This window comes from Martes martes (genome assembly GCF_963455335.1).
Source record: "Martes martes genome assembly, chromosome: 14".
NCBI classification, from domain to species: domain Eukaryota; kingdom Metazoa; phylum Chordata; class Mammalia; order Carnivora; family Mustelidae; genus Martes; species Martes martes.
Genome location: NC_137902.1, coordinates 73,604,450 through 73,630,127, shown reverse-complemented (window position 1 = coordinate 73,630,127; position 25,678 = coordinate 73,604,450). Strand labels below are relative to the sequence as shown.

Below are 25,678 nucleotides of genomic sequence, written 5' to 3'. Positions count from 1 at the left end.
TGGTAGTCCTCAGTGATTATAATATAAAAGCAAGAACTGGGCATAAACTGATGCTGAACTGGTCTTCTTCTAAAAATAAGTAAAATTCGTTCATGATCTACAAACCAATTTCTTAAAGTTCCGTTGATTTTTTTGTGTGTTTCAATTATGACCAACATTTAAAAGTATTTAATTGGTCAGTTGTGAACTAAGAATAATGATAACTCAATTCAGAAAAATTTTTAACACTTTGGAGTATCATGGTTAAAGAAATTCAATGTAATTTAAGTTTATATGTAAAATTTGTTGGCAAAGAAATATGGTAAAGTGATCAGTAAAAAACACCCATACATAACACAAAAAATGTATATTATATTCAGATAAGAATCTGTGACTGAAGTAGAAAGTTCAAGTCCCAAAAGAAAAAGAAGGGATGTAGGACTTCCCACTATAAGAGACCTTCTTCATATCATTAATGTTTGATGGATAATGGTGAATATCAGATTACTTTGGTATTTTTACGCCACTGGATACATTTAAGAATCCCACTTCTATTTTTTTTAAGATTTATTTATTTATTTGAGAGAGAGAGCAAGAGCCGGGGCAGGGGTAGGGGGAGAGGGAGAGAAAGTCTCAAGCAGATTCCCTCCTGAGCACAGAGCCAGACCCGGGGCTTGATCCCAAGACCCTGAGATCACCACCTGAGCCAAAAGCAAGAGTTGGACGCTTAACAGACTGTGCCACCCAGGTGCCCAAAGAAATCTACTTTTAAACGTTAATGTTTACATTACAAGCAAATCAATTCCTTTGCAACCAAAAGTTATGATAAAAAATTTGATTCCAATTTCCAAATTGCGGGGTAGAAAGTCTAAAGACTCCTCTTCTATAGAAACTTTCCTAGATGGCATACAAACACTTACATAGGGATGTTCATAGCAAAAGTATTTGAAATAGCAAGAAGTTAGAACCTAAATGTCCATCAATATGGATGAATAAAATGTGATTATTTTCATGTAATAGAATATTATATACCAGGTTAAGAGGAATAAACTAGATTAACCTGTCAACATGGAAGTATCTCAAGATTTACCAGACTCTAGTTACATGTGATCCTCGGAACGACGGGGGGTTCACCTTCCTCCCCTTTCCCATCCTCCTCACAAAAGAAAAACCAGTCGAGGAGGTATGAGCTCCATAGGCTGTGTGACATCATCCAAACCTTGACCCTAGAGCAGAGGACTTTGAATGGGTGTGTAACGTGATCATATCATGGTTACGATCCTGAAGGTTCCACAGTTGTCTGACGCATTTTAATGACTAATGCCCTGCTGGGAGTGGAAGAAGGGGGATTAAAAGGGCCAAAGAACCAATTAGAAGGAAAAGAATTTCCCCATCATCTTTCTGAAATCTTACTTGCCTGGAAAGAAGTAAGGTATTTAGGGTGGAGAGAAGAAATATTAGTGATCTTGTAAATATCAAATGGTGAGATAAGCAGAAAGCAACTCTTAGCAAGAAATTCATTTTACGATAATAAAATCCTAGGTCACAAGTTTGTTTCTGTAGGAATGCAAAATCCATAATGCCCACTAATAACCATTAAGTTCCTTACCTATCTGGGTGAAATTCATTCCTTTCTTTCTGTTTAGAAAAATCTACTTAAATAGTTGAGTACTTTCAAAAAATTAAATCCTACTTTCCAACTGACCGTGATATAAAATTAGGACAACAAAAAAATGGGGATAAGAGCAATAATGAGGGGCACCTGGGTGGCTCAGTGGATTAAACCTCTGCCTTCGGCTCGGGTCATGATCCCAGGGTCCTGGGATCGAGCCCCACGTCCGGCTCTCTGCTTAGCGGGGAGCCTGCTTCCTCCTCTCTCTCTCTCTCTGCCTGCCTCTCTGCCTACTTGTGATCTCTGTCAAATAAATAAATAAAATCTTTTTAAAAAAAAAGAGCAATAATGATACTATATACCACCATTTATTATTACTAACATTTGTTAACACTTAGAAATGTAGAAGCTCATTAAAGGGCATATAGAAGGTCTTAGGAAGACCTCTGGCATGTTTACACTTTCTTTTTTGGGTCTCTGCAAACATGTTTTTATAAAGACAGCCTGGGGTGAGTACTTACATGTTATATATTATATAAGTAATAAGGAATATTCGTCGATAACATACTACTGTTAGGAGATCTACACAAATACATCTCCTGTATTTCTTACAACTTGACCCCATCTTCCTCTTTACCCCAGCCCTTGAAGTCACCCCTCTCTTGTAACAGCTGAGGCTTGATGATCATGTCTGCAGTCTTCCACCTTCAGGAATTTGCTCCTGAAACTTCCCAGCATGCTACAAGTACTCTCCAGCAAACTCATCCCATCAGTTTCCTAGACATGCCCCCGCAGGTACAAACCTCCACGGGGAAGCAGCTTTCACACAGGTGCCGCTAGCAAAGTGGAGGAAAGGGAGAAAACGATGTCATTGGACTGACTGTATCCATTGACCCTCATGGTATGTGTGTGAAAAGAAGATTCACGGTTGTAGTCCTTGGTAGCCCTGGACATAAAATTAAACTGCATTGCCATTGTTGGTAAATCTTTCCAACTTTTTGCTGTGCTTAATAATTTCCTATCATTCCAGTCTTCTCCTTGGGGCACAAAATGGAGCATTTCTTGAGTCAGACACTCTTGGGGTTAGTTTACAGCAAACACACTCAACCTGAGTCACTTCTTGCTTCCTTCTACACCGCTCCCTACTGCCTTACCCTGAAAAGGGACAGACTTAGCCATGTATACTCAGACCATGAACTCCTTGAGAAGCTATCTGGCATGAAGATTAAAAGCTCGGTTTCTGGAGCCAGAGAGTCTGCTTTCAAATTTTGCTCCGCCACGTACCAGTGGTGAGATCTTTGGCAAGCTGGTTCATCTCTCTGCATGCCAGCATCGTCCAGTGTCTAATAGGGATGGTAATAGTACTAACAGATGGGGCTGTTGTAATGGTTAAGTGAGGAGATCCACAGCACTCAGAACAAGCCTGGAACATGGTAAACACTGTAGGAGTGTCCACTGTTAGCTGCCACTGTGGGAAAGAGAGCTCCTGTTCCTTCTAACTTGCCTCGCTGCCCCCCGACACACACCTTGCACGCGGTCTGCCGTTTGGTAAGCTTTCCGTAAATGCAGAATGAGTGACAAATAACGACCAACAAGTGCCAGATGGGAGATGGGAAGGAAACAAGGACTCCCTTCACCCCCAGTCCTTCAAGATGTCCCAATAAACAGTACTTTTAAAATAACTGTATGTCTTTCATTGATAAATCTTATGCCATACCCACGTGGCAGTTAAGAGTTTCGACAAGGAGCATTGGCCACTGAGTCACTCTAGAATCAGGGCCTGGTGGTCCAGCGGTCCAATCACATTGACCTTGACCTGCCACATGCTTAAGTCACATGCCCAACATTGTGACATGAGCAAGAGCACACACAAACTCCTTCTTCCACCCATTCAAAGTTCTCTGAGGGGGGCCCGGTTCTGGAGATGCCACCTCCCCCCTACCTCCGGCCCCGTGGGCTAGACTGTTTCCTGGGTAGTGTCTCCTACAAACTAGGAGAGATGCTAACGTCAGCTGAGCCGTGCAAAGAACAAACCAGCAGGGGCTTCCCAGGAAACCGCCTGATTCACAGTGGTTGGAAGGTACAGTAACAGAATCAAAACGGCCCCTAGACTCCCGAGCTTCAGCCCTGACAACTCCTAACCCCATCTCAGTCTTCACTTCAGTGAAGCTACTCCTGGTTAGCACCAAAGTTTCTTGAAGGTTGGTGGGGGGGGGGGGGCGGAAAAAACAACCTCTTGTGTAAACTTCTGTCCTTCTCACAATGTCTAGCACAGCTTTTTACTAGACACTCAGTTATGGATTTATAAACTCAATAACTAAAAACCTCTGTACTATGTACTATGTACAAATATATGCTTAAACATACAAATACAACTTATCAGCTGGATATAATATAATCCTTAGGTAATTACATTCATACATTACACAACATTATCATGTCTTGTTATATAAACCTTTTCTTTCAATACTTTTGGTGGGGGGTATTATCTGGAAAGACCTTCCTCACTATTTCTATCTTTTTTTTTTTTTTTTTGGTCCCAAAGAGAACATTAACAGAGGAAATGTCCATCTTACTTAATATTCTGTGTCCTGAAGGGGGGTGGGGAAAGGAACCTATGAGACTGTTTTATTTTTTTTTTTTAAAGATTTTATTTATTTATTTGACAGACAGAGATTACAGGTAGGCATAGAGGCAAGCAGAGAGAGAGAGGAGGAAGCAGGTCCCCCGCTGAGCAGAGAGCCCGATGTGGGGCTTGATCCCAGGACTCTGGGATCATGACCTGAGCCGAAGGCAGAGGCTTTAACCCACTGAGCCACCCAGGCGCCCCGAGACTGTTTTAAAAACAAACCAAACACAGTAATATACCTTACCTTTCCCTCAGCTGCAGCATAAATAACCAAAATGCCCAGAATGTCGACTCCTGATTTTATTCAAGAGACTAACTCTTCTCTTTCAAGCAGGTTCTGGTGAAATTATTTGTTTCTAACATTGCTTTTTTGCTTTTCTCTAAGACAGAAGTGGTCAAATCACAAGTGGCTTAGTTTCACAGATTATACATATTAACTCTGGAACACTGTAATGGCTTAATAAAACTCTAGTGAATGGAGGGGAGGGAACTACAGCATTTTTCCTCTAGAATAAGTAATGAGTTTTTATTTTCAAGGGAACCCCAGGAGAGTGAAAGCCATGCCTTCTTGCCCACACGGGGCAAAGTGGAAACTCAGTCCTAGGGAGCGGGACAATATGGCGGACTAGGAATGGGGGTGGAGCCAGCACGCAAGGAAAGATGAGAGGCCGAGGAAGGAGAGGCATTATCCTCGAGGATCAGCAGCTCCCTTTGAGCCGGCTCTATGGATTAACACAAGTTCACAGAGGTAAAATATTGTGCAAAGGGGAAAAAGAAAAGGGAGCATCTAAGACGGAAAAGATGAGTAGGGGAAAAAAAGTCCATCTGGTGGAGAGCAACAGAGCATGACCTGAAACCGCCTTAGGTACCAAAGCTCACTGATCTATTCTAGAGTCTTCGGCTCACTTGAGACAATAACCTAGTTCCAGCCTCGTTCCACTCCAGTTATGAGGAATTGTCCTTCATTGTTGATGGTCAAGAATGACTAGTGTTTCATTTCCATCTATGAATTTATTTAAAACTATTCTCTGCGGAAGACAAGCCTTTATCAAGTGAAGGAAGCAGGGTTCCATAGCTCCTTTATCTTCTACTCATTTACATTTATTCAGCACTACTCTGTATCTTGTATTTTCCCATGCTGTATATGAAAGAAATGGACTGTGGGCTTCTCACCATATGCGCTTTGAAATGAGCTTCTCCAAGACCTAAATAAATAAATAAAAAGAATTGGTCCAAACAGGAGCTGGGCCATTTAGCCTTGAGATTATTGACAGCGAAAACACAGAGCATATTAAGTCAAGGGGACCGGGACCCAAACAATCAAGCAGTAAATTTATTCAAAACATTGACATATCGGGCACCTAGGTGGCTCAGTCGGTTAAGCAACTGCCTTCAGCTCGGCTCATGATCCCGGGGTTCTGGGATGGAGCCCTGCATTGGGCTCCCTGCTCAGTGGGGAATCTGCTTCTCCCTTTCCCTATCCTGCTCTGCCTGCTTGTGCTCTCTCGCTCTCTCTGCCAAATAAATAAATAAAATCTTAAAAAAAATTGACATATAAAAAAGCATATATTTGAGACATAATAACTAGACCAATAAAAACTATTAAAGCTACCAGTCTAGTTTGGGGGGATTGTTTTTTTCTGTCTGGAAATTTAACTAAGTAAAAATTGTTACTAAACCTTACAGAAAATATGCTGGGTGGAACTACATAGAACTATGTGGAAAAGCTGTGGTTGAGTTGGGAAGAGTGACACAGTATGTAGTGCCATGAATGTTTTCATGAATATTTTGGCAACTGTCTTAAGTGAGGCTGGACCGCCATAACAAAGTACCTTAGACTGGGAGGCTTGCACAACAAAAATTTCGTTTTGGAGGCTGTGAAATCTAGTATCAAGGTGGTGGCCAATTCAGTTCCTGGTTTGCAGCTGGCCACCTTCGTCACTGGGACCTCACATCGCAGGGAGCAGGCAGGACGAGCGAGAGCATGAGAGCAAGCGCCCTCTGGTGTCCTTTTTTTATAAAGGCCCTAATCCCATCATAAGGGTCCTGTCTCCAAGACCTTATCTAATCCTAATTACTTCCCAAAGGCCCTCTCTCTATTTACCATCATATTGCGGTTTAGGGCTTCAACATATGAATTTTGGAGTGACATTAACATTCAGTCCATAATAGCAAATAAAATACGTTATTCCAGTTCTAGCTAAAATGGAGTAAGCACACACTACCCTGTCTTTCTCACTGAATATACCTGTAAGACCTGGATGGAACCCGTGGAACAGCTATTTGAAAAGCCTATAAATAGTAGCAGGTGAACCAGGAAAGAAGACCAGAATCCAAAGCACCACTGAATCAGCAGTGAGATTTTTAAGATTTTATTTATTTATTTAAGAGAGAGAGAGAGAGCAAGAGCGAGAGCAAGAAAGAGGCAGCACGCAGGAGCGGGGGAAAGGAGAAGGGTGAGGGAGAAGCAGACTTCCTATGAGCAGGGAGCTCAATGTTGGGCCCGATTTCAGGACCTTGGGATCATGACCCGAGCCGAAGGCAGATGCTTCACCGCCTGAGCCACCCAGGCATCCCCAGCAGTGAGTTTTCTGTTCTGTTTTTTCCCCTGCCAAAACCCCCTGGTCTAAGATGTAAGGCAGCATGAAACTCGGAATGGGTGCCAGGGCAGAGAGAACTCCTGAGGGAAGCCCTCTAGTTCTAGTCTAGCTCAAGGATCAGGAAAAGCATTTCCCGATGCTCAGAAAATGTCAGGGGAATCTGTCATTTTTTGTTCTTTTCTCTGTTCTCTAGTACCCCAGGCCCCAGGAAATCCTGCCGCCCCAGCAGTAGCAAGGACTCCAATGGCACTGGGGGCCCACAGGCACCAAAATCTCAGAGGGAGGGAAACTTTCCTCTGTGGAGAAGCTGTGCTCCTGGAGGGTGGGGAATCACAATTGCTTTCTCTCCGTCCTATTGCTTGGCCCAGGGCCTGGCACAGTCTCAGGAAGCATGCAGCGGAACAGGATAACTAAAGCACTAGCTTTCTGGTGATGGGAATAAAAGAGGAAGTCCAGGGAGCCAGGAAGGACCAGAGATCATGGAGAAGGAGAAACTCAGGAAAGTAACATAAAGTTGATTATAAACTCCTAGGCTCCCCAAGGCCAGAGCTGAGCCTAAACAGTATACCAAAGAATTTGAGACCAAACCAAAAATGAGCCACCACACATGTCCCAGACTGATCACTAGGTAGTGGCACAGATCGAAGATAGATCCAAATAGTACTGCAAATGCTTTGGAAACGGAATGGACATTAAACCACAACTCACAGAATACTGGTTAGAATTTGCAGCTTGAATGCAACTACCTCTATTGCCTGCTAGAACAAAAATACCAATATCCTGCGTAGGATTTAAGCAAAACCCAGAGTCATATAATATTCTAAATGTCTGGGATATAATTCAAAATTATTCAGCACATATAGAACCAGGAAAATCTCAACTCACATGTGAAAAGACAGTAACAGAGGTCTATGAACACACGATAGAGATGCTGGAATTAACTAACCAACGCTGTAAAGCAGTTATTATAAGAGTGTACCAAGGAGTAAGGGGAAATATTCTTAAATACAGAGAAATGGAAGATTAAAAACAACAAAATTGAAATTTTATACCTGAAAAATACAATAACCAAAATAAAGAGCTGATGGGAGGGACTCAATCCCAGAATGGAGATAACACAGGAAAGAGTCAGTGAATTTGAAAATAACTCAACAGAAATTATTCGACCTGAACAATGAAGAAAAAAAATAATGGGAAGAAAATGCACAGTACCTCTGAGACCAATGGGACAAAACCAAAAGATCTAATATTCATGTTACTGGAGATCTAGAAGAGGAATAGAAAGAATACAATACAGTAAAACATATTGGAAAAAATGATTAAAAATTTTCCAAATTTGGTGAAAAATATAAACTTACAGATTCAAGAAACTCAGTGAACCCAAAACATGATAAACCCAAAGAAATTCATGCCCCAATACAGCAAAATCAAATTGCTAATAACTGAAGACAAAAAAATATATATATATATCATGGAAGCAGGCAGGGAAAAAAAAATGACACATTACTCAGAAGGCAACAACAATTCAATGACTACAGGTTCCTCTTCAGAAACCATGGAGGGGAGAATAAAATGGAACAACTTAAAGTGTTGGGGAAAAACAAACAAAAACAAAACAAAACAAAACAAAAAACCCAACCCTTCAACCCAGAGCTCAAAATCCAGGAAAAATATTCTTCATAAGTGAAGCTGAAGTAACCACATTGTCAGTCAGGGAAGGAAAGCAAAGAGAATGCATTGCCAGCAGACCTGCGCTAAAGAATTGCTAAAGGAAGGGACCCCTGGGTGGCTCAGTGGGTTAAGCCTCTGCCTTCCGCTCAGGTCATGATCCCACAGTCCTGGGATCAAGTCCTACATTGGGAATCTCTGCTCAGCAGGGAGCCTGCTCCCCCTCCCCATCTCTGCCTGCCTCTCTGCCTACTTATGATCTCTGTCTGTCAAATGAATGAATAAAATCTTAAAAAAAGAAAAAAGAATTTCTAAAGGACTTCCTTTAGATAGAAGGGAAACTATACCATAAAAAAACCTGAAACATCAGGAATAGAGGAGGAACAACAGAAATGGTAAATATCTAGGTGTATATGATAGACTATTCTTCTCTTGAGTTCCTTAAAATATAGTTCATGTTTGAAAGCAAAAATGGCAACGTCTGATGAAATTTTCAATGTATATAAATGCGGTACATCAGACAATTGCAACACAGAGCGTAAAGGGATCTACATGAAATGATGGCAAGACCTCCACATTCCACCCGAAATGGTAACATAGATTGGTTCTATGTGGATTATGGAAAATCAAACATTTATATTTTAATCCCAAGAGCTATGAAAACATTTTTTAGGGGGGTATGGAGAGGGTGGCTGGGTGATGGACATTGGGGAGGTTATGTGCTATGGTGAGTGCTGTGAAGTGTGTAAGCCTGACAATTCACAGACCTCTAACCCTGGGGCAAATAATACATTATATGTTAATAAAAATGATTAATTGAAAAAAAAACATTTTTCACAAAGATATATAGTGAAAAACACAGTAAGTAAAACAGAATAATAAAAAAACATTCAAATGTCCCAAAAGAAGGCAGGAAAGAGAAAACAGAGAAATGAGGGGGAAATTTTAAAAAAGGAAACCAACAGAAAACAAGTAAATATATCAAATCTCCAAATATATCAATAATTACATTAAATAGAAATGGTTTTAAATATACCAATTAAAACCCACAAATTGGCAAAGTGGGTACAAAGGACATGATGCAGCTATCTGTTGCCTATAAAAATCTGAATTCAAATATATTGATATAGGTTAAAAATAAAAGGATGGAAGAATAGATGCCATACAAACACTAACCAAAACAAGGTAGAGTAGCTATATTAATATCAAAGTAGATCACAGAGCAAAAACAAACAAACAAACAAACAAAAACAGATTACAAGCATTACAAAATACATGGATTAAAAGCAGATAGAACTGAAAGGAGAAACAGACAAATCCACAATTATATTGGAAACTTCAACACTCCTCTCTCAGTAATGAACAGAACTAGTAAACAAAATTGGCAAGAATATAGAAGAATCGAACAATACCAGTAACCCAACTGGATTCAACAGATGTTTTCAGATTATTCTACCCAACAATAGCAGAACACATATTATTTTAAATGTATGTGGAACATTCAGCAAGACAGACAATATCCTGGATCATAATACCAGCCTAAAAAATATGTGAAAGAACTGTAACCATACAAATTATACTCTCCAATCATCATGGATTTAAATTAGGATTAAATAACAAAAAAAAAGAAAAGAAAAGAAAAGAAAAATCTCCTAACGTGTAAAAACACCCTTCTAAATAATCCACGGTCAAAGAGGAAGTCAAAAGGGAAATGTAAATGTATTTTGAACTGAACAAAAATAAAAACACACCAATCAAAATTTGTAGGATTCAGCTAAAATAGTGCAAAAGGGAAATTAACAGCATTAAATGCTTAGACTTTAAAAAAAAAGTCTCAAATACTGATCTTCAAAAACAAACAAACAAACAAACAAACAAAATACAAGGGGTGCCTGAGTGGCTTAGCTAAGCATCTGATTTTGGCTCAGATTATGATCTCAGGGTCCTGGAATCAAGCCCCACATCTTTCTCTACACTCAGCATAGAGTCTGCTGGAGATTGTTTCCCTCTGCGTTTCCCTTTGCTTCTCCCCTACTCGTACCAAGACTCACTCTAAAATCAATAAACAAAATCTTAAAATCAAAAAAGGAGCAAAATAGAACTAAATCGAGCAGAATGGAAGAAATAAAACTATGAGCAAAAATAAATGAAATTGAAAACAAAAAATTAATAGAGAAAAATAATGAAATAAAAAACATCTTTTGTGGGGCACCTGTGTGGCTTAGTGGGTTAAGTGTCTGCCTTTAGCTCAGGTCATGATCCCAGGGTTCTGAGATTGAGCCCCACGTTGAGCTTCCTGCTCTGTGGGGAGTTTGCTTCTCCCTCTGCCCCTCCCCCTGTGTGTTCTCTCTCAAATGAATAAAATCTTTAAAAAAAAAAAAAACTGCTTCCTTGAGATAAATGAAATTCATAAATCTTAACCAAAAAAGATACAAATTATCAATATCAGGAATCAAAAAGAGGAAATCACGATAGACCCTGTAGATATTACAAGGGTACCAAGGGAACACAGTAAGTATCTCAAAACACATAAATATGACAACTTAGGTAGAATGAATAATTGTTGAGAGCAAACTACCAAAACTCATCAAAGAGAAAATAGACAACCTAAAGAATCCTATAGCTGCACAGACATTTTAAAAAAACCTTTCAATATAATTTCCCAGGCCCAGGATGGTTATGCTGTAGAATTCTACTAGATACATAAAGATGAAAGGATACCAATTCTATATAAACTATTCCAAAAATAGAAGAGGATGAACACTTCCCAACCTATTTTTATAAAACCAGCATTGCCCTGATACCAAAACCAGACGAAGGCAATAAAAAAAAAAACAAAAACCAAAACCAAACCAAACAAAAACTATAGGTTAATATCTCTCATAAATACTGACATAAAAGTCAAACAAAATCTTATCAAATTGAACACTGAAGTATTCTTTAAAATTATATGCTTCAACCAAGCAGGGCTTATCCTGAAAAGGCAAAGCTGCTTCAATATTTTTAAAAATCAACCAATGTAATCTATTATATTAACAGACTAAAGAAGAGAAGATACAAAACCATATATCGATTGATGCAGAAACAGCACTTGAAAAATTTCACCATCCATTCAAGATTTTTAAAAGGTTGTCAGATAACTAAGAAAGAAGGGAACTTCCTCATCCTCATAGAAATCACATACAAAAAGCTAACATCTAATATCATACTTAGTGATATAAGACTGACTACTTTCCCCTTCAGATCAGAGCAAGGCAAAGATGTTCCTTCTCACCATCACTATTTAACATTATACTAAAACTCCTAGCCCATACGATAAGGCAAGAATAAGAGATAAAAGGCATGCACATTGAAAGGGAGAAACGAAAATGTCCCTACTTGCAGATGACATGATTGAAACCAAAAGTGACCAAAAAAAAACTCCACCTAGAACTGAGTTAAGGAAGGTCACAGGACACAAGGTAAAAACACAAAAATAATCTTATCCATATACCAGCAATGAACAAATGAAACTGATTTTTTTTAAATCATTAGAATAGCTCCAAAATTATTTAAATACTTAAGAATAGATTTAACAAGACATAAGCTGGATCGGATCTCCGTGCTAAAACTACAAAACACTAATAAAAATAAATAAATAAATAAATAAATAAATAAGACCTAAACAAATGGGAAGACCTATTCAGGGACAAGAAAACTTAACTCCCCAAGCTGATGCACAGATTTAACTCAATTCTATTAAATATCCCAGCAGAATTTTTGTGGATCCAGGCAAGCTGATCCTAAAATTAACATAGAAATTCAAAAGAACTAGAAAAAGGAGAAAAAAGTTGGAGGAATCACACTACCTGATTTTTAATTTATGCTATAAAATTAGATTAACGGGACAGTGTGGTCATGATGAAGGTATAGTCACGTAGATCAGACAACAACTCAATGGAACAGAACTGAGAACCCAGAAATATGCCCTCACAAATATGGCCAACTGATTTTTTACAAAGCTCCAAAGGATAGTCTTTTCCACAAAAGGTGTTAGACGTCTGTATACTTAAAAATGAAAATCTCACACTTTATACAAATATGAACTCAAGATGTATCATAGATCTAGGGGCACCTGGGTGGCTCAGTGGGTTAAAGCCTCTGCTTTCAGCTCGGGTCATGATCCCAGGGTCCTGGGATGGAGCCCCGCATTGGGCTCTCTGCTCAGCAGGGAGTCTGCTTCCTCCTCTCTCTCTGCCTGCCTCTCTGCCTACTTGTGATCTCTGTCTGTCAAATAAATAAATAAAATTCTTAAAAAAAAAAAAGTTTAAAAAAAAAAGATGTATCATAGATCTAAATGTAAAATATAAAACTTACAGAAGAACCTTTAGAGAGAGTCTTCATGACCTGGGGTATGGCAAAGACTTCTCACACACGACACCAAAAGCATGATCCATAAAAGAAAAAAGCGACAAATAGGACTTGATCAAAATTTAAAACTTTACAAAAGACACTAGTAAGAGCATAAGAAGTTACAGACTAGAAGAAAACATTTGCAAATCACGTACTGATGAAGGCCTTGTACCTAGAACACATAAAGAATCCTCAAAGCCCAACAGTAAGAAAACAACCTAATTGTGAAATGAACCAAAGACCTGAACAGGTGTTCTGCAAAAGTAGATAAATGCATGGTAAATAAGCTCATGAAAAAATGTGAGTATCTTTAGTCATTAAGGGAAATGCCAATTAAAACCACAGTTAGATACCTATAAGAATACTTACAAAATACAGTTGGTATCAAATCCTGGTGAGGATGCAAAACAAATGGAACGTGTATACATTCTCGTGGCAATGCAAAATGGTCCAGCCACTGTGGAAAACAGTTGAGCAGTTTGTCATAAAGTTGAAAATACTCTTATCATATGACCTAGCAATTCCACTCCTCAGTATTTATTCTAAGGAAATGAAAACCTCTGTTCACACAAAAACCTACACACAGATGTTTACAGCGGCTCTCAGCATAATTACTAAAAACTCGCAACAACCTAAACGTCCTTCAGTGCTCGAATGAACAAACTGTAGTACAATGGACTACTACTCAGCAATGAAAAATGAATGAATTATTGACGTATGCAGCATCTTGGATGAGTCTCGAAGGCATGCATGAATAAAAGAAGCCAGGCTCAAAGGCTACATACTGCATGATTTAATTGCTATGTCATTCTCATAAGACAAACCTACAGTGATGGAGAACAGATCCATGGTTGCCAGGGGCTAAGGAGCTAATTATGAAGGAGTCACACAAGGTGGTTTTTTAGGAGAATGAAATTGTTATGTGTCTTGATTGTAGTGATGGTTGTATGAACCTATTGTATCAGAATTCAGAAAACTGTATACACATGCACATATGCATAATTTTACCATATGTTAATTTAAAATAAAACTCAAATAGGATATATTGTTACAATATTTGAAAACAATTTTTATCAGGATAACAGCAAGATTCAGAGGCAACCACTAAGATTCAATAACATGTAATATTCCTTTCAATCCTAAGAGAATGTGATTCCTTGAAATTACATCCTCCTAAAAATATATCTAGATCTTCCTTAACCATTTCTATAACACTGGAGCAGTTATCTTAATCAAAGGAAGAATGCATATGTCTTATCTTTCTTAATGTTGGTTTGTTACTTCAGTGAGAGAGATGTGTCCCAAGATTAACACACCACGCAGTAGGTCAACAGTCAATGAAATTAACAGGGAACTGTACCATGTAGAACGGGGATGGAATTTCTTACTCTTGAATTTACTTCCTAGAGAATGAGATTTTAAAATCTTCTTTAAAAAAAAAAAAAAAAGAGGTAGGGTGCCTGGGTGGCTCAGTCGTTAAGCATCTGCCTTCAGCCCAGGTCTTGAGATTGAGCCCTGCATCGGGCTCCTTGCTCAGTGGGAAGCCTGCTTCTCCCTCTCCCACTCCCCCTGCTTATGTTCCCTCTCTCGTTGTCTCTCTCTCTGTGTCAAACAAATAATTTTTTTTTTAAAAGAGGTAAAATTTATTTTCTGTTAGGGAAAGTACCAAGGGAACTCATAGGTAGAAATAAATCTATGTCTTTACTCCTGCATACTTCCTCTACAGCTCTCAATTAAAACATGATTCATGAGAATCTATGTGAGTGTTTTCAGAATTTGTCATAGTAATCTCTCACCAACTGGAGGTGGTGATAGGTGCATTCCTGAAAAGTGTCTTGTTAACTGAAACCGTCATTGACAAGTTCAAGGTTTCATAGAAAATAGGGAATTTACAAGAGCATGAAACAATAATACTGGTAATAAAGCAGAAAAGACTCCTTTCCCTCAGTTGCTCATGAGCTCAGATCTGCTGTGGAAGATGGGGTTTATTTTACACTAACCACACCTCTTTTTTAAAAAAGTTCTTGATGTAGGCCTTAGTATATTGGTATTTAATGCCTTCTTGCATTTGCTTTCTCTCTAGTACCATTTTTGCAAGCCTTGGCAACATTCTTAGTAGCCAGCTGGTCTTTCCACAAAAGAAGGGCATGGTTTCTCCAGGCCCGGCCTCCTACTGTTATTCTCTACTTGTCATACATGGACAGGGTGGAAAAGAGCAGACCTCCTCCATCTTTACCATCTGACCTTAAGACTGGGATAGGGGTGGAGATGAGGGTAGGGATAACTGTAGCTAAGTCCTTGAATTTAAAGGAACTGAACTCTTCCAGACATACAGTGATCAATTATTTTACAGTTCAAGCATACAAAGGTGAAACCACATTGTGACCCAACTATGACTGGTGGAATGGGGGCCGGCAAATCTTCTTGGAAACCTTCATCACTTAATATTTTAAATTATACTCCCAAACCTAGCGTTCAAATTTAGCCTTCATTTGTTGGGTCCAAGGGGGTTAGAAATTCAAACAGAAGTTGCTTCACATTCAGGTCAGAGAGAATCACAGAATCATGGAATGAAGAAGCCGGTAGAACTAGCTCAGTTCCAGAAGTGGTGACCCAGAAAGGTTATCCAACACAGGCGAGGCCACAGAGCTGGCTCTTTCATTTAGTATTGTCAGAATTTCTCAAATACTGTACTCAATAATCTGCATCTTGCATGCCTGAAATTATTTTGCGAGAGGCCGTATTTGTACCTGACACTCTGAACTTGGCAATACTTTCCTGTGTTGGGTACAGAGACAGAATTTGGAGACGGTCACTAAAATGGAATACCCTAGACCCCCACCTTCCTATCGGATGAGGAAGAATGTCTCCAGAGAGGTTTCTGGTTGTCTCCTGTTTTTGTCTACATGTGCAAGTTCACGTGCTGGAAACGTTTATGATTCACTCAACTGAAGAAACAGGATTACTTACTCTTTCCCCTTGCCCTACTTCAAAAAAAAAGAACAATCACTGTATTTCATGACTTTAGACACCACTCAAACCATTTCCCAGTCTACCTCCAAGAGTTCTAGGAAAGGAGTGGTGGGAGGCTCCTTAAACACGAGCCCATGAGGACAACATGATAACAGACTACGGAAAGCCAGTCCATCTAGCCCAAGTAGGACTGAATGATGGACGGATTGGAATGTGGAAGGTGGAACACTGTCCAGCCTGAGATTCAAGATCATCTAGACAAAATTCTCATGTTGCTTTCAGCCGGTTAAGAATCCTTAGCATATCTTCTGCTTTGTGCACAACACCATGGCGGGGGGGGGGGGGACACTGTTGGAGGGTCAATCTCTTTGTCTCCTTTCCTTAATTGTCTCCTGTGTGCCCCTCCCCCCGAAACATACACCATTTACCTGAGAACACAGGAGACATAAAGAAACAGGTATGGGCCATGCCTCTGGTACTGGCCTCGTTCAACACTGACAGCTCTCAGAATGGCTCTGGAATTTAAACTTAATCAGCAGTGGACTGGAAAGGAGAAAGGTGTGTGCAACTCTATCAGGTATAGTGTTCTGAAGTTGAATGCAACTTTGAGCACAGCCGACTTAGTATACTTGATTTGTTTCCTGTACTTCTGTGACTCAAGTTACAGGCTTTTCTTTCTTTCTTTTCTTACTTTCACCTTGGTTTTGTTTTTCTGGTTCCAGAAACACTGACAGTAAAAAGATGAGAAGGGTGATTTTAATGTTAGCTTGACAGTACACTATTGTGGGGCCTCTCTAGGGTGAAAGAAGAAGGTCTAGTATAATCTCCTTCTTAAGCATCTAAAATCAGCCAGGTTTGACCTTGTCTTTGCTTTTGAAAGCCACATACTCAGTCTCTAAACAGGATATAGCATTTCTTTTGCTCAGGAAAACTCCCTCAATTTTAGAAGCATTTCCATGAGTTGCACATAGTTAATTTTTTTTAATGTGTTGTGCTCAGATGAATTAAATTTTATACAAAGAATAGCAGCTCTGATATTATGATAGTCCCCAAGTGTACTAAGAAAGTTGTAGTTTGCAAAGAAAATATAAGACAGGCACAGTCTCGACCTCTAAAATCTCTAGTCTGGCTCAACATCCCACCTTCACCCACTGAACCCATTTCTTTCTTGTGCACAACCCACTCAACAATCTAAGAGAGGAAGTTTTCCCTAAACGAATAATAAATGGGAATGAAATATAGAATAAACCTTTAGCTTTAAAAAAAATCAATAGCCCTGTGAGGACTTGCATTTTTATAAGGTGTTTTAGTCTTTAGCACTCCATGAAAGCAAGAACTGTAAGCTCGATAAATGGCTGTTATTAGACAGATGGGAACAGCAGCCAATGTCAATAATGGTCTTCAGTGAACTGAGAAATATCCAGATAGCTATTTTCATGGATTGATCAATATTTTAAATTTAATTGTTGGTGGCCATAAGGATGGAATCTTATAGGTTTTATATAACTATCAAAAATGGTTTATTGACTACTAATCAGTAAGAGTCAGCCGGAGGGCTGTATTAAGATTGAGAATGAGAGAAGCAAGAGGTCAAAGAGAGAGGCATGGTCTCTTCACCAGTCAGTGGAAACACTGCCAGACAAGATGCTATGGTTAGAACCTCGAGAGGTGAAGTCTTCATGCAAATATTATGGAGATGGGAAGGAATCTTTGTCCTTACAGACTTCTGGAAAGGAGGGAACATCATTTCATTGTGTAATAAAAAATCAGTGTTACAGTGCATTTTTATTGAGTACTTGCTAAGTGCCAGGCATAGAGCTCAGCACCTTTCTGACACTGTCTCATTTAATTTTCAATGCAACTCCATGGCATGCATACTGTTATTGTTCCCATACTAAAGATGGGGAAGTTGAGCCTTAGTAAGCTTAATAAATGGCCCAGAGGTCATAGAGCTAGTAAAAAAACACACTGTGCATTCAAACCCAGGTCTGTTGGACTGCAGTATCCATGGTGTGTTTTTTTTTTTTAAGATTTTATTTATTTAAATGACAGAGAGAGTCAGTGAGAAAGAGAATACAAACAGGGGGAGTGGGAGAGGGAGAAGAAAGTTTCTCACCAAGCAGGGAGCCCAATTTGGGGCTCAATCCCAGGATCCTGGGATCAAGACCTGAGCTGAAGGCAGATGCTTAATGACTGAGCCACCCAGGTGCCCCTGCAGTGTCCATGTTCTCAAATCCTATGGGTACCAAGGATGGGACTGCTCTCTGGTGGACACATCAGGAATGGACCTATCACAACAAGGCAATAATATACCTATGGTCAGTAGAAAGGCTTGATTCCACATCTCCTATCCTTGAGCCATACATCTTTCCTTCCTTTTTCTCCCTTGGTCAGGTTAAACCTGTAGGAATGGAGCCTAAAAAGCTATGTCAGATTTGGGGGGGGGGGATCAGATATGTCAGATTTGGGGGTGGGATCAGTTAATTAAAACACCCATTGAGAGTGGAAGGATGGATGAAATAAGTGAAGGGGATTAAACTTCTGTTTTTAACATAAGTAGGACATGGGGATGAAGGTACGGCACAGGAAATATAGTCAACAATATTGTAATGACCTTGTATGGTGACAGATGGTGACTATGCTTATTGCAGTGAGCACGGTGGAATGTATAAAGTTGTGGAATCATTATGTTGGACACCTGAAACTAATATAACATTTGTGTGTCAATTACACTTCAGTAAATAAAGAAGCATTTGTTAAGCCCCTCCTATGTCCTAGGCATCCTCTTTTCTCAAGAAGTTCACATCAGATAAAAGAATACAGAAACTTACACCCCAATTAGAATTCTGTGAGATGAACCCTGTGTTGGTTCTCAGTAGGGTGAATTATGAGGGCAAACAGAATAGACACAGATTTGGGTGTTTTTGTGCTTAGAAAAGGTGATCTCAAATATTTCTCCTCCATTTTAGTTTCACATATGTTTCAGGGTTATGACTTATTCAGACTAATAGAGAGAAGGGAGGGAAAGGGGGTTTTATGCAATCTTAATTTTTAGAATGTTAAGTACCAGCACACATTCTTTTCCAAATACTTTCAAGGGCATTTTCCTCGAATCAGGTAAACGAGAGCAAGCAAGTGGCCTACTTACAGCAATAAGTGCTCCAGGTCATAAAGCATGGGAAGCCAACTGCATCCTGGAAACCGCAGCATCTGGTCCTGTTTTACGCTTCATCTATCAATCTGCTGTTACAGAAATTGAGAATCAATGTTTCAACTACTGTTCCTTCCATTTTGGCTGATGAATTCGTATCTTTGTCATTCTCACCTAATCCCTCGCATCCCCTCTCCCATTGAAGAAAAGCATATGGAAGGTATTTATGAAGGTCCTAAATGAATCCTAGGGAGATTTCTCTTTCATCTATGCTTTAAAACTTTTGCTAATGAGTCTATCGTGGGATTAGCCCTCTTCCCAAGCAATTCCCGTTTTGATCCTTCCTGACTTTCTGCACATAGTATCACTCGAGCGGTATATTTTTAGTACTGTAATAAAGCTAAACAACAAAACATTGCAGATTTAAAATATCCAAGTTCTAGACGATCTTTATTGCTAGCATAAACTGTAAAAAAAGTCCAGTTGGTAGTAGTGCTTAAGAAAAAGGATTATGCAGCGATGTAAGACGGTGGCTTAGCGCGACCCTGATAACATTAGGAAATTGCACATACCTACGTTTTAAATTATGTGTAAATTTTTAAAATGTAAAAAGCAAGAAAAGTAAATGTGAAGCATGTTCTTTGAACTTTGCTATATTGCATCTGTTGGCTCTCTGTGCTTTTTATAGAATGGAGCTATCAATTCATCTTTCCACTCCTTCCATTCTGTTGAAATTTTAATTTTCCATTACTTTTGCCTCTGTGCCATCTTATTCTTTCTATTGGAGCTTCATGCACTTAATGTCAGTCTTTCTTGGTGCTTTTCTGGCTTCAGGTACAGTTTCCTATTCTGGATTTACTTTTCCTTCTCCAACCATCCTATTTAACTTGTCAAAATAATAATGAAGATTATTCTTTCTGATAAAATATTTTTAAAAGAACCAAGGCTACCAAGTGCCTATTGTACTGGTATAATTACTGCTATGTAATTCTACAAATTTGTTGAAATTCTGCTCTTTCTAAATCACTGCCAAGAGAATCATTTCTAATGAGTAACAAATAGGGTCCGGTGTAGTGTGTCTACTTACCCAACAATTTCGGATTTGTTTTTCCTTCCAAAGATATTTTATTCTGAATCTCAATGTGAGACTTCCTTGCCTTGATTTTTTTTACATACACCAGCTGACTTAATGGTTCAGCTGGCCAGACAGGCTTTTGGAGATGGAACACAGAGGTTTTTGTAAAAACACATCTAAAGTCCTCACTGACTAGGGGAGTTTTTCAAAACGTGATCCCAAACTACCTACATCCAAACCATTTTAGATGCTTACTCAAAATTCAAATCCCCAAAACCTAGAGCAGTTAAATGGGAGCATCTAAAGCTATAACGCAGGAATCTGCATTTTGCCAAGTTGTGCAAGTGAACAGATCCACAGTGAAATCTGAGAACCCCTAATATAAGGAATCCCTTCCCCTTCAGGGTCCAGTGCAAAGATTCACCTTGGCTGCAGAGCAAATTAATCACACTCCCAGCCAACTAACAAATGTAAGGGATAATTCAGTTCCAAGTAGCAAGAACTGCCATGAACTGTTTTAGGAAGCATTGGTAAAAACAAAAACAAAAAACAAAAACAAAACAAAACAAAACAAAAAACGGGACGCCTGGGTGGCTCAGTTGGTTAAGCCGCTGCCTTTGGCTCAGGACATGATCCCAGGGTCCTGGGATCGAGTTCCGCATCGGGCTCCTTGCTCGGCAGGGAGCCTGCTTCTCTCAAGGCCTCTGCCTGCCTCTCTGCCTGCTTAAAATCTTAAAAACAAACAAACAAACAAACAACCCCCCCAAAAAAACAAAAAAACCCTCAAAACCCAACATTTTATAATAAACGTAATAATTATTTTTAATATCTTGACTCTAACATTCACAGGGGGAAGGCCCAGAAAGTCTACAAAAAAAGTCCATTGTTATAATTTCCTGATTAATATTATACATAATGAATTATTTATTGGGCCCCTACTGTGGGCCAAATATGGTGTTTTGTGCTGCCAGGAATTATATAAAGCTACCCTGGGATGAAAAGCATATGTTCACTCCGTTCTATTCTGGAAGAACTTAGCTGCCTTAGTGATAGCTGGAAATGAACATGCATGGTATGTGAGAAGACAGTAATTTGATGTCTTAGGACCCAGACATAAGAGGTTTCTTGAGAATTTGCTAAATGAAAATTAGGTCCAAAAGGTATAGATGCGGGTACTTGGTTTATAGCCAAACCACTGGAAAAGAAATGAGCAGGGAATTTATTTGGGGGCATGCAGACTCTTGCATATTTTACGCAACAACTTCCTGTACAATCATAGTCCAGGTGAACTGAGACTCGATGCAATCACCTCATTCTAGAATCCATGTAAGATGTCCTTAATAGGAGATCGACTCCTCATGGTTTGCCTAAGACTTTCTCTGTTTTAGCAACCAAAGTCCTACGGTCCAAAAACCCATTTAGTGTCAGACAGACTGAGTAGATTGGCCACCCTGGTCCTCGGCATAAGGCAGCTGAGGTCTTTAGTTGCTGCATTTTCACTCAGCGAATAATGGAAGTCCATTACCATCTTGAATTTCTCAGGTCACTTTCCTTACTTGTGAGCCTATCCTAGTCACCTAAAGTTCTTTCCTTCAGTAATCTCTGCCTTTTAGCTCTGTCAAGTCCCGTTCCCAGGAGCATCCCAAACAATGACTCAGACTGAGGTTAATCTCAGGGAACCAATGGAGAGTCTCTTCCAAGTCTACTTCCAAGACTACTGAGCAACCATGGTTTCGGTTTGGTTTGGTTTGGTGAACACTGTCCTGATCTCATAACCGTCCTGTTCTTCCCAAAGTTCTATATCCTCTCTAAATAACAAGTCTAGTTCTCTTAAACCTAGCTTCGTATCGTTCAGTATTAAATTCCGTTCTGATTCTTGTTAATGAATCCAATCATAGTTTTAGAAATATTTACACATCCCTGCCATCCCATCCTCACCCTTTAAAGACTTACGATTTGGTCATTTCATGGTCTTCTTTCAACTGGACTTAAAGAGAACTGGCATTAAATTATTATCTCAAAGATAAAGTGTGAAGGGTAGAGTCTGAATCAAATTTGGTTCCAGTGACATTTGCCACTTAGTTACACGAACTTAGGGAAGTTTCTCTCCCTAAGCCTCAAAATCTGTTCGTCTATAAAGACAGAAAATCATGACTACTTAAGAGGACTGCTTTTTGGAGGAATTTAGGTTATGGATGTGAAGCACACAGAAGCAGATCGCGGGACCACCTAGCAGGGATTCAATAAACTGTAGCTATTAACCTTACTACGGCACCACAAGCTTGTAAAAAGGGTAGCATACATTAACTCCTACAATCAGGCTACAGGATTTTAGATATCAAAGACGATGTCTAAAGCAGAAAGGCACAAACTGCCTTCCCGAGGAGGGTAGTCTTGCCGCCTCTACCTGAAGGAAGCGATGCTTCTTCTATCTGGAAACAGTGGCTAATATCTCGCCCCCCTGGCAGTCTGTGTGTTCAGGAGGCGCTGGGCTTTCAGGTTTGCTCCCTTGGGACCTCTTGGGTCACGTCTCTCATTCTGGAAAGGGGAAGGTGTAGAAGAAAAAGGGAAGTCACTGAAATGCAAATTCTGCCACCAGATAACCTATTCCGTCCCGACTGCCGGTCCTGCTTGGGTGGGCTGCAAAGTCGTTTCATACGGCTTTCAAGCGCCACCCCCAGGTGTTTGTCAGCGCGGAGACGGGGGAGGAGGGTGAGCTCACCCTAGAAACTGAAAGGCAGATGGTGAGGGGTGGGGGGTGGCCATGCGCGTCAGCACTGGCTAAAGGACAGACAGAAGAGCAGCCTATTGGTGTGCACGCGGAGTGAGGGGCGAGGGGCGGGTGGAAGGCTCCAGGAGGAGTCAGGAGAGAACTCTGCGGGGACGCACAGCATTTCTTCACACTCTGGAGCAGGCTCCCCGATTTGTCAGTGTCGCGCCCGGAGCCCGCGATCTCGGCAGGGGACTCCTGTAATCGATTAGCGCCTTCCCCTATCCCATCCCAGTAGCTAAACTCAGAACCTCGGCGAGTGCGGCAAGCGGACGCACCTGCTTCGCGGAAAACCTCAGGCCCCTCCCGCCCGGCGCCCTCGCCCTCGCCCCCGCCCCCGCCTTGTCTGAAACCCGGAAGCGCGCCCCCTCCTCGCCGACGGCTGTGGTCGGCGCATGCTCCGTGCGAGGGGACGGGGCAGGGCTCCCGCCGGAAGCACTCTCTCCCAGGCGGCCTTTCCTTCCCGTGTGAGGCTGGCTGAGGGCTCCTGCCGCTTCAGTGTCCGCCCCGGGGTGAGTAGCGGGGTTCTCCCGGGCCTCGTGGGGCGGGCGCGGGAACCCGCTGAGCTCCCTTGGGGACCGGCTGGGATCTGGGAGGCCGCGCGAGGAAGGTCACGGCGCCTTCCTCCCACGCCCGTCGTCCGTGCGGACCCCGGCTTCCCGCAGCCCTTGGTATCCCGCAGATTAACCTCCAAGGGCGTCCCGGGCCTCGCCTTGGCTTCCGGCCCGTCCTCGGCCCTTAGGTCTTCGTTAGCGTCGTCTCCTCCCCACACCCCCCACGACTTAGGCCATTTGCGAGGGACTCTCGTAGACAGTCGGGTCGCCGCGGGGGCCTGGGGCTCCCCGGACGACCTCAGCAGCACCGGGGGTCCGAGGCGGAGGCGGCCGGATGGAGCCGGGTGTGACTGTCGCACTGGCACTGCCAACCCCTAGTGCAGAGGCGGAGGCGGTTCTTCGGGCCGGGGCATTCGCAAAGGATGGTGCTGTTAATAATAACCTGTCCTTTATGGGAAGGTTGGCAGTCATTGTGACAGGCTGTGTTCATAGGGCCTTGTTGCCCTCGAGCCTGGGACTTTGGGGTTGAGAAAAACTTTCCTACAACCTTGCAGTGAATTCGGACAGAAACACCATACTCTCGGTCCCTAACCTATCCGTAGATCGCTCACGGACGAGGTGGTACGATTTCTAAAGTTTTCTGCCCTGAAACGGAGAACTCTTTTAAATGAAACTGTCTGGTGTCTTGTTTGCCTGACATATTACTGTGCATTGCAGGGTTTTGCCGTGTTACTTAGTTGTACGTAACAGCGTCCGTATGGCTGTACATACTTGTGTATTTTGTTGGTTTTTAATGTTTGCTTATACAGGATTGAAATACATTCCCTACTATCGGGTGCACATGCAGCTTTTGTTGTGTATTCTGTTGCAGTGCTGCTTGCTTACATTGCGGGTAGATCCATGTCCTATGAAAGATACATGACTGGACAATAAAATATATACGGTTACAACCTACAAGGAGGACTTTCGGTTTCATTTCAGGATTTTAAAGTCATTGTGAAAGACAGACTACTGGTTTAAGCGATGCCGTAGGTCTAGAGTACTCTCCTGCAGGTACTAATTTAAATATAGGAAAATGTATAGGTAACAAATTTTATGTCTTGAAATTTTTATAGGATTAAAAACTGTCATTGCCTCGACGACTGGAATGTACTGAAACTTGCCCTAGTTGTTCATGTAGTTCCGTGAACATCCAGTAGGTGGCGGTTCTATCACTACTAACTCAAACTTTCAAATAAATGAGAACGTTTTACTCGAATATCACGAGTTTTCACAGATTAAGTGAATAAAACCTTGATTTTGCCTGTTGGTTTATCTCCATCTGTGAATAATATCCCCGCGTAATGATATCACATCTTCCAGCTGCATTTTCAAATTTACTCTGTTGGAATTAAGGGTAGAGAAGTCAATTTTTTACTTTTAAGAAGTGGACTGTTGATAACTTATTTTTAGGAATCCATGCTGATGGATGAAAGCACACTTGGATTTGTTGCATGAGGAGAGACTTTAATTAGGTGGCTTTCCCTCCCTAGCTCCATTTATAAAGATATAATTAATATAATAACTGGATTGTGTGTTCCTTGAGGACAGTAATTTTATCTTAGCCCTTATTGTATGCCCAGTATATAGTAGGCATTATAAATACATGTTCAATAGGTGCTTAATGCCTCTCTGCCTACTTGTGATCTCTGTCAAATAAATGAATAAAATCTTTAAAAAAAAATACGTGCTTAATGGTGTGAATTAAATCACTTAATGTCCCTAGTTCAAAGGTTCTTTATCTGAAATGAAGGCTTTCAATTATTTTGTTGTTAAGTTTAAGCTAAATAACATACTATTGTGAAGTAAATGGACCCTAGTAAGGGAGAAACGTAGAACCCTTAACTTTTTTTGGGAAATCGTTCAAAGTTTGGCAGCATTTTTGTTGGAATAATTGAGTGGGAAGTGTTTCTGCAGTTGTAATTTATCTGTTGAACAGATAATTACTGAATAGTGTCTCCTGTATGTGACAGAAAGATGAAGAAGGTAAAGTTGGTTTTTGAAGTTTGGATAGAATTTGACTAATCCTAGATGAAGGGAGGGAAATGTCCTATCCAGGGTACCAGGCAAATATGGTGGAGGGAAAATACACATGGCATTTTCAGACACATGCGACTCCAGCTACTGAAAGTTCTTGTTGAGAAGTGGTGAGAAGTAAAATGCTTAAACGTTACTCTTTGAGGCTAGCTTAGGGTAGAGTCTTCAACACTTGGCAGTCCTGTAAATAAAGGGAAAG

At 40.7% G+C, this 25,678-nt stretch overlaps 1 protein-coding gene and 1 long non-coding RNA gene across 2 annotated transcripts in view; one reads left to right on the top strand and one right to left on the bottom strand.

Annotated features, from left to right (window-relative positions):
- Positions 1-5,213: 5,213 nt before the first annotated feature.
- Positions 5,214-23,239, bottom strand: LOC308355395. Its single transcript, XR_013967959.1, has 6 exons — positions 23,128-23,239; positions 22,487-22,617; positions 19,002-19,096; positions 13,250-13,337; positions 12,845-12,891; positions 5,214-5,425 (listed from the first exon to the last, which is right to left on the bottom strand). It is a non-coding gene; the product is annotated as an uncharacterized lncRNA (long non-coding RNA).
- Positions 23,240-23,253: 14 nt separating this feature from the next.
- Positions 23,254-25,678, top strand: part of ATAD1 (ATPase family AAA domain containing 1) — a 51,982-nt gene continuing 49,557 nt past the window's right edge. Inside the window, exon 1 of the mRNA XM_080823603.1 lies at positions 23,254-23,361. The gene's annotated coding sequence lies outside the window, so the exon portion shown is untranslated. The remainder of the gene's footprint in view (positions 23,362-25,678) is intronic.